General features: G+C 40.3%; 1 protein-coding gene and 1 pseudogene across 5 annotated transcripts in view; one reads left to right on the top strand and one right to left on the bottom strand.

Moving 5' to 3' along the window:
• Atrx (ATRX chromatin remodeler) overlaps positions 1-8,987 on the bottom strand; it is a 187,526-nt gene that overhangs the window by 174,274 nt on the left and 4,265 nt on the right. The window lies entirely within an intron of this gene.
• Positions 8,413-8,469, top strand: LOC115071168 (annotated as a pseudogene).

The raw sequence follows: 8,987 nt of genomic DNA, 5'->3' as shown, positions 1-8,987 counted from the left end.
AGAGAGAAGGCAAGCAGCAAGAAGCCTGGCATTCTCCTCTGCCTTGGTCTTTTATACCTGCTGCCATCAGAAGGTAACGCCCACATTTAGGGTGTGTCTTCCAGCTTTAGATGATCCAATCAAGAAGATCTCTTTCATTTCAGTTAATTCCAGATCCAATCAAGTTGACACCCAGGATTAGCCATCACACATCCCTAGCACCCAAAAAACCCAAGCAGGCTTTCTGCTGTCCTCTCTACCTATACTTAGAATTAAATCCAAATGCCTTACACTGGCACTGGCAAATCTTAAGAAAAAAGGTCAAGGGGTTTCCTTCACCCCACATTGCCCACCTCCCAATACTCCTCATTTCTCTGTACTTCTCTTTATACCTATTCTTTAAGTTGCCAGGCTTGGATGTGTGTGTGATGAAACAAGGTCTAGATATGTAATCCCAGCCACCCTCAAACTCATCCTCCTGCCCTAGTCTCCGAGTAGATGGAATTACAGATACGTAACTGGCCAGACTTGATACATCTACACATATTGTGTCTGTTTCCCTCATTTCCCAGTCTCCCTTCAAACCATTCCAATCCTATTTCCCACAGCTATGATCTTGCCTCAAAAAAAAAGGATGAAGGCCAGTGAGAGGGCTCAATGCATGAAGGCACTTGCCACCAAGTCTGATGACCTGAGTTCAATCCCTGTGTCCTACAAGGTGGAAAGAAAGAACTGACTCCTGTAAGTTTTCTTCTGACCTCCATTCATGCACTATGGCATGCATGAGTCTACACACACACACAAACCCCAAAAAATAAATACATATAAAGATTGAGTATGAAATACTCAGGAATATATCTAACCAGAATTTCAAACCCTGTACAAAGAAAACAACAAAACATTGTTGAAAGAAATTAAAGAAACTCAAATAAATAGAAAGATATTTGAGTTAGATTGAAATACCGAATACTCGGTCAGGTGTGATGGCACATACCTATAAATCCCAGCACTCAGGAGAGAGAGGCAAGAGGATTGCTACAAGTTCAAGTCTGGCCTGGTCTATACAGCAAATTCCAGGCCAGCCAGGGCTACATAGTAATACTTAGCCTCAAGAAAAAAAAAAAGGAATAAACTCGGACAGAGGCATAGTGGGACATGGTAGTATGAAGGCTGCAGGTACTGCCTCTAGCTCTTAGGAGGCTGAGGTGGAAGGAGACCAGGAATTTGAAATCAGCTTGAGCAACATAATAAAACCCTTTCTCAAAATAATAATAATAATAAAGGTAGAGAGATCTCACTTCCAAATTCCAAAAATAGGAAACTAGAACAATCAATGCAATACAATACTAGTATAATAGAGACATACAAACCAGAGAGAGTCTACAAATCAATTTTAAATCAGGGCTGGAAATATAGCTCAGTGATAGAGGGCTTTCCTAGCACGAATCAAGCCCCAATTCTGTTCCTAGAACCATAAAGAAAATAGACAGAAATACCAACTTTATAATTTAGGATACAGTATGATTCCAGTTATATTAAATTTCCAGAATAGGCAAATCCATCCAATAACTTAGAAAGCACACTCATGTTTTCCAGAGGATGGGGGGGTGATACAGGGTTTCTCTTAAGGTTAAAGAAAAGATTGTAGAATTAGATAGTAATGGTGGCTACACAGCTACAAAGTGAGAGACACCTGGGAGAGAAGAAAATAGGAAGGGATGGAGATATCAATACTAATTCATAATTTTGCTAACTACAGAGTGGTTACATAAGGAAGTATTTCTAATTTGGAGAAATACATTCCAAAGTAGCATCAATGTAGCATTTAAGGACAAAGGGGAATCATATTCGTAATTTAGTCTGAAATGATTCAGAAAAATAATAGAAGCAGCAAGACTGCTCAGCAGGTTGGAACCCTGAAATCCATGTAATGGTGGACGGAGAGAACTGACTCCAATTCCACAAAGTTGTCCTCTGACCTCCACATACACACAGTGATGTGTGTCACACATACACACACACACAAATGCAGGCATGCACAATAAATAATTATTTTTAATTTTTTAAAGGTAACAGAGGAGCCAGGCGTTGTGTTGCATGCCTTTAATTCCAGCACTTGGGAGGCAGAAAGAAACAAGCAGTTCACATAGTGAGTTCTAGGCCAGCCTGGGCTGCAGGGAGACCCTGTCTCAGAAAAAAAATGACCAAAAAAATTAATAAAGATAACAGAGGATGAAGCTCGGATGGACCTCAGTGGGAAAGCATTTATCTAGCACGTATTCAGGCTCTTAGTTTGATTCCCAGCATCACAAAAACAAAGGAGAGGGAGAGGGCAAAAGTAAATGTGGGAAAGTATTGCTGACAGTAGATGAAATCTCTCTGTACTGACAGGCTGGCCCATGGTTAGCATATGTGAAGTCCTGGTCAAGGTTCAATCCTTAGCACACAGACAAAACAATCATCTAATAAAATATTGCATGAACTGACTCCTGTAAGTTTCCGTATGACCTCCATATGCATGCTATGGCATGCATGAACATACACATATACACAAACACTAGCAAGACACTGAGCTTAACCTTCTAACCCTCCTGCCTCTATCTCCCAAGAGCTTCGATTACAGGCATGTGCCACCAAGCCCAGCTAAATAACTCACTTTAAGTAAATATATTTTATCTATAGATAGATATTAAAATATACTTTCAATAACATCAAAACCATTTACCAGGTACAGGGCTGAATTACTAGCCAAAACATATGTTACTACAGGCTTTTCTTTTTGGTCTTTTTGAGACAGGGTTTCCTTGTAGTCCCACCTGGCCTGGAACTCATTACGTAGACCAGGCCGCCTTGAACTCACAGAGATCCACCTGCCTTTGCTTCCCAAACACTGGGATTAAAGGTGTGTGCCACCATGCCTGCCAATAAAAATCATTTTTAAAAGAATAAGGCAGCAATAGCCAGGCGTGGTGGCACACACCTTTGATCCTAGCACTCAAGAGGCAGAGACAGGCGGATCTCTGAGTTCAAGGCATGCTCCCAAAATATCTCTTAAATAAATGAGTACTTTTTTCAGGATGACAATTACAGTCAGTTCAATATAACATGTGAGTTGCTACAAAAAAAAAGGAGGGGGAGGGGGGCCGCTGAGATGGCTCAGTGGGTAAAAGCACTTGTGGTCAAGCCTGATGACCTAAATGTAATCTCCAGGACTCACTTGGTAGAAGGTCAGAACTGACATCTACAAGTTTTCCTCTGAACATGTGCATGTCATACACATGTAAATAAATAAATAAATGTAATAATTCTTTAATCAGGGCCAAGGAAATCATACAAGTGTGAGGATGAGGGTTTAGAGCCCCAGAAGCCACATAAAAGTATGTCCTGGCCATCTTGGGCTATAGAGTAAGATTCTGCCTCAAAAAAGTAAAACAAACCAAAAGAAGAAGAGTTGAAGCTTATGAATTACTATGAACCATTAGAAGGAAGGTTATGGAAATTGGATGGAAAACTGATACCAACATGTGGATAGGTGTGCCTCCAAACAAGTGGTGAACTGAGGTAGCTGATAGGGGTTTGGAATGAATGCAAGTTTATGCATGCATTTTTATACAGCTCTATTAGGCTGGGTGTGGTTTTCCTCCATTTACCTAGTACAGAAATCAGCAAGCTCTTTCTACACAGGCTTCATAGACGATAAGGTGCAACTATTCAACTCTGCAACTGTGCTACAAAAGCAGCCAGGCAATATAAACAAACAGGCATGGGTGTGTCCCAGTAGAAATTCACTTACAAAAAAGGCCACAAGTTGGTAGACCAGAGTTTGCTGACCATAGACTCTACAGAGGAAATTCTGTGTAAGCAAATGTAAATTCTGCTTTATGCTCAATTTGTTTTTTGATATATCAACCTTTCGAAGTTAAGTTAGAGGCACGAATTCAAAAAAAGCCTCAAAAACTAAATGTGGACTGCTATCAAGTCAAAGCATAATTAATATAAACAAAAAAGGCAAAGCAGTGAATCTGGTAGTACTTGAAACAAATTCTTTTTTTTTTTTAGAATTTTTTATTCAGTTCTGGGTTCAACTCAAAGCCTCACACATGCTGGAAATACTCTTCCAGTCCTCTAGATTTTAGAAGTCACAGGTTACCACAAGTCAAGTGAACACTTAATGATCACAATAAAAACTAAGGCTATTTTGATCATGGTCATTCAAAACCTGTGCTAATGTTTTTAAAAAGGAGGTAATACTTTCAACAGCTATGAACTAAAACCATCGCAGACTCATTCACAAGTATACAGGTAGCTTTCATAAAAATCATCAAGCCACAAAAGCTAAGACACAGACTGTAGAAATAGTTATATAATATTTGTCCAGGAGTTCAATTAAAAAACCCTTAAGTTGGGGCTGGAGAGATGGTTCAGCAGTTTAGAGCACTGGGTGCTCTTGCAGAGGACCTGGGTTCAATTCCCAGAACCCACATACCAGCTAACAACCATAGTTCCAGGTGATCCAATGCCCTCTTCTAGCCTCTGCAGGCATTAATGTGCACAGTGCACTTGAGTACATGCAGGCAAAACACCATATACATAAAATAAAAATTAGTTAATTTTAGGGCTGGGTGTGGTGGCACTGGCCTTTAATCCCAGCACTCAGGAGGCAGAGGTATGTGGATCTCTGTGAATTCAAGGCCAGCCTGGTCTATATAGCAACAAGAGACTCAGAAGGGCTGGAGAGTAAAACCCTGTCTCAAAAAAACAAACAATTTTCAAAAGAAAAAAAACCCTTTTTAAAAGTCTAAATTAACCTTCCAAAAAGAAAATGCCAATATATACAACATTCTTTTATTTTCAAACTGCTTTTCCTCATATCTGGAATCTTCCCATAGTCTTTGTCAAAACTGTATCCATCCTCCAAGGGCACGATTCCAGTACAAACTCTATCTCTACACATCTTGGTCCCCATCAGAAATGTCTTTCTGACAGATTGATGTAGTGTTGACACCTGTAATCCACCACTCAGGAGGCTAAGGCAGGATTGTTGCACATTTGAAGCCAGCCTGGTCTACACAGTGAGACTCTGTCTCAAAATAAAAAAGGGAAAAAAAATCTTCCTGGGCTTGAAGTATTGCTCAGTGACAGAGTGCATGCTTGGCATGCTGGAGGCTGTGTCCACAACACTACCAAAAAAGAAAAAGAAACAAGAAAGACACCTTCCTACTCCCACAGCAATTTACACCTTATACTTGCTCCAAAACTATCTACATGTCTTATTTCTTCTACTGGGTAAGAAAAAGACTAATTTCTAGCCATACTAATCTTTTTACCTAGACTGCCTCTTGAAGTCAACACCTTTAAGTATTAACACATTCAAGACTCAATAGAAAGGTAGGATGGTGGCACAGGCGTGTAATCCCAACACTTGGGAAATAGGGGCAGGAAAACCAGAAATTCAAGGCCAGCCTGAGGTACATGAGACCCTGTCTCAAAAGAGTCAACAGTGATAGTCTATTCTGCAAAAATTTATTAGACATCACCACTAAGTCAGAGACTCATTTCTGATCCCTAGCAGAACCCATATATTTTCAGTTTTAGCACTACTTTCCACCATTTGTATTCCAGGACTTGAAATCAGGTTGTGAAGCTTAACAAGCGCACCTCATCAGCCTGAGGGCAGAAATTCTTATTATCTTTTGTACACACTAACAATGTTTGGCCTTGCTCCTCATTGACAGTCAACTATTGGATCAACTATTGGGGAATTCTCCCAAAATATAGTGTAGGGTATTGGTGTGCCAGCACTACTGCCATACCAATAATTCCCTAAACAAAAATTATACGGAACAGTTCACAAAAGAGGTAGCTACACTACATCAGGAATAGCTATTTTTAGTCAGTCTCAGAGACAGGATGTGAAAATAGTGGCTACAGGGAAAAATCCACGGAACCTTTTCCCGGGCAAGAACAACTGGTTAGAATTAATACAGGTCTTTTCAGAAGCATCACTTCATTCATAAAGGACAGACATACACTAGATAGAGTTATCTTTCAAAGTAGAAAAAAATTCGAGTCAAAATTAGCAACCTTCCAGTAAAAATGTTTTTCCTGCCCCACAAATGTTTGCACATGCATGCATACATGATACCATAACACACCAGCAACAAGACATTTGCATACAACCATGTAAGCTCTACAGCAAAAAAAAAAAAAGGAGCACATGCATTGAAGAAGAAATTTCCCCTCATGGCTGCCCTTCTCCATACACCTCAAAAGAAAATATGGCTGGCATAAGCAGAGTCCTTTCTCCTTCCTTTCTCTTCCTCCCCCTCCCCTTCCTCCTCCTCCTTTTCTTCTTCAGACAGGGACTCCCTGTAGCTTCAGCTGTCCTGGAACTCACTATGTACACCAGGTTGGTCTAGATCTCAGAGATTCACCTGCCTCTGCCTCCCAAGGGCTGGGGTAAAAAGCTTGCGCCACCAGGCTGGCCTTGAACTCGCAGAGATCCGCCTGCCTCTGCCTCCCAAGTGCTGGGATTAAAGGTATATACACCACCACTCCCAGCTCCTAGCACTCATTTCTAAAGTTAGAATATCTACTACAAATTCATTCTGCTAATGAAAAAGCATAGACCTGCAAATGAAAAGCAATTTATCAAGCTCATACAATTGTTCTAAGACAGTTATATCACTAGAAAACCCAGGTTTAAATCCATTCACAGCAGTTCTCAAACTATTTAGACTGAGCATCTCCTTATACTCTTAAAAATAACAAAGCCCTCCCAAAGATTTTACTGTCTATTACGTACTCGTAGTATATTGGATCTTGTGGCAAAAGCCTAAGACCCTAACACTTGTGAAACTGAGACAGGAGTATCATGAGGTGGAGTCCAACCTAGGCTACATAGTAGGTTCAATGCTAGCCAGGCCTATATCGCCATACAATGTCTCAAAAAAGTACTCACATGCCTACATATATTCAGAAATAACTTTTTGCTTTCATTTTGCTTTTTGAGACAAGTTCTTAATGTGTTGCCTAGAACTCATATTCCTCCTGCCTCAGTTTTGAAATAGCTGGGATTACAGGCAGGCATGCACCACCACACCCAGCTGGAAATACTTTTATGTACTACATGTACCTTATCGACAGAACTACAATCCATACTGTCAGCTCCATGGTCAACTACATCCAAGGTTGCCAAGAACTAGACTGATCAAAAGCAGGGTCAAAGCTAGTGCGGTGACACATGTATAGCACTTCAGAGGTGAAAGCTAGAAGATTAAGAGTTCAAGATTATCTCTAATTACCTAGAAAGTCTGATGCCAGCCTGAGCCACATGAGACCCTTGTCTAAAATAGGGTTACAAACTTCTTGCGGTACTAGGGACTGAACCCAGGGCCTTCTCAGACATGCTCTACCACTGATTTGCTGGGATTACAGGCTTATGCCACCAGGCCAGACACATGGCTTTCTTTTCACTCTAACCCATAACATAACCAAATAACTGGTCTTTAAATGCTTCCAAAATCCTTTATAAAGTTTGCGCATGCACACACACACACACACACACACACACACACACACACACACCTGGCTTAATGCTTTCCACACTGTAGACATACAAATATTGCACAGATAACATTTTTCAATTATTAGGTTACTGTGCAATTTCTTGTTAACTATCACCCTACCACATACTTTCTAAGTCATTACATCTCTTAATTTTGACAACTTCTACTTTAAGACAAATAACAAAAGCTGAGTATGTAGCCCAGAGGTAGACTGCTTGCCTAGCATGCATAAAGCCCTGAGCTGGGTCCCCAGGACTGGGGGAGTAGATAACAAATTACACAACTGTCAGCATTTCAAGCAATCAGTTACCATAAGGATTAGAATAATAAGTTCCATTAACTCTCAATGCCATCAATTGTCTCAATACCAAAATTTTTATATACAAGTTTATCCATTGATTAGACATTCATCTTTCAAAATGCCAAACACTTGAAGCAACAATCAGATGTTATGAGGCTGGAGCGATGGCTCAGTGGTTAAGAGCACTGGCCTTCTTGCACTTGCAAACATGCACGCAACACGTGCATACACATAAAATAAAAATAAAGCAAAAAAATATTTTAAAACAATCTGATGTTATTTAAAACAAATCAGCCAGGCTGGAGAGATGGTTCAGCAATTAAGAGCACTGGCAGCTCTTGCAGAGAACTTGGGTTCAGTATCCAGCACCCACATGGCTTCTAACTGTCTGTAACTCCAGTTCCAAGGGACCCAGTGTCCTCTTCTGGCCTTCACAGGCACCACATACATGTGGTGCACATACATACACACTCAGGCAAACACTCATACACATAAAATATTTTCAAAAATTAAAAAAAAAACCAACCAACCAAAACAACCACAACAAAAACTTTTAAAAAACAAAACTGTTATCTTTCGGGACTGACCTGAAATGAAGCAAATATTCTTTGCTGATCACTTGGGGGAAAAAACTGTTAAAGAGACTGAAAGCCGAGAGTAATGTGTCTGCAATTTGAACTACTTTGAAAGCTGAGGCAGAAAGATGGAAAATTTGGGGCAGCCCACCTCAAAAAAAAAAAAGCACCCTGGGCAGGTGCAATGATACACACCTTTAATCCCAGCATTCGGGAGGCAGAGGCAAGTAGATCTCTGAGTTTGAAGCTAGAGTCTAGGCAAGTTCCAGGGGCTAGGATTAGTGAGACTCTGTCTCAAAAATAAATTAAAAAAAAGAAAGAAAGAAAACCACTTAAGAGGCTGAGCCATTGATTATTCAGCGTATGATTTAGCCAGGTCATCTGTTTCCTTCCCCTAGCTCTTGCCTATTGGGCAGTTTTCTACAAGAAAATCCTAGAACATTTCTGGTTGAAGTAAGCACAAGTAAAATCAGAACTAGGCTTTTTCCTACTGCAGTACTCAACAGACACTCTGGTGAAGAAAAACATCTGGAATTACTGCATAAAAATATATAACTGCTCAGG

Source organism: Nannospalax galili, unplaced genomic scaffold, assembly GCF_000622305.1.
Source record: "Nannospalax galili isolate Female #2095 unplaced genomic scaffold, S.galili_v1.0 scaffold238, whole genome shotgun sequence".
In the NCBI taxonomy this organism is placed as follows: domain Eukaryota; kingdom Metazoa; phylum Chordata; class Mammalia; order Rodentia; family Spalacidae; genus Nannospalax; species Nannospalax galili.
This window is presented reverse-complemented; position numbering and strand designations above follow the sequence as displayed.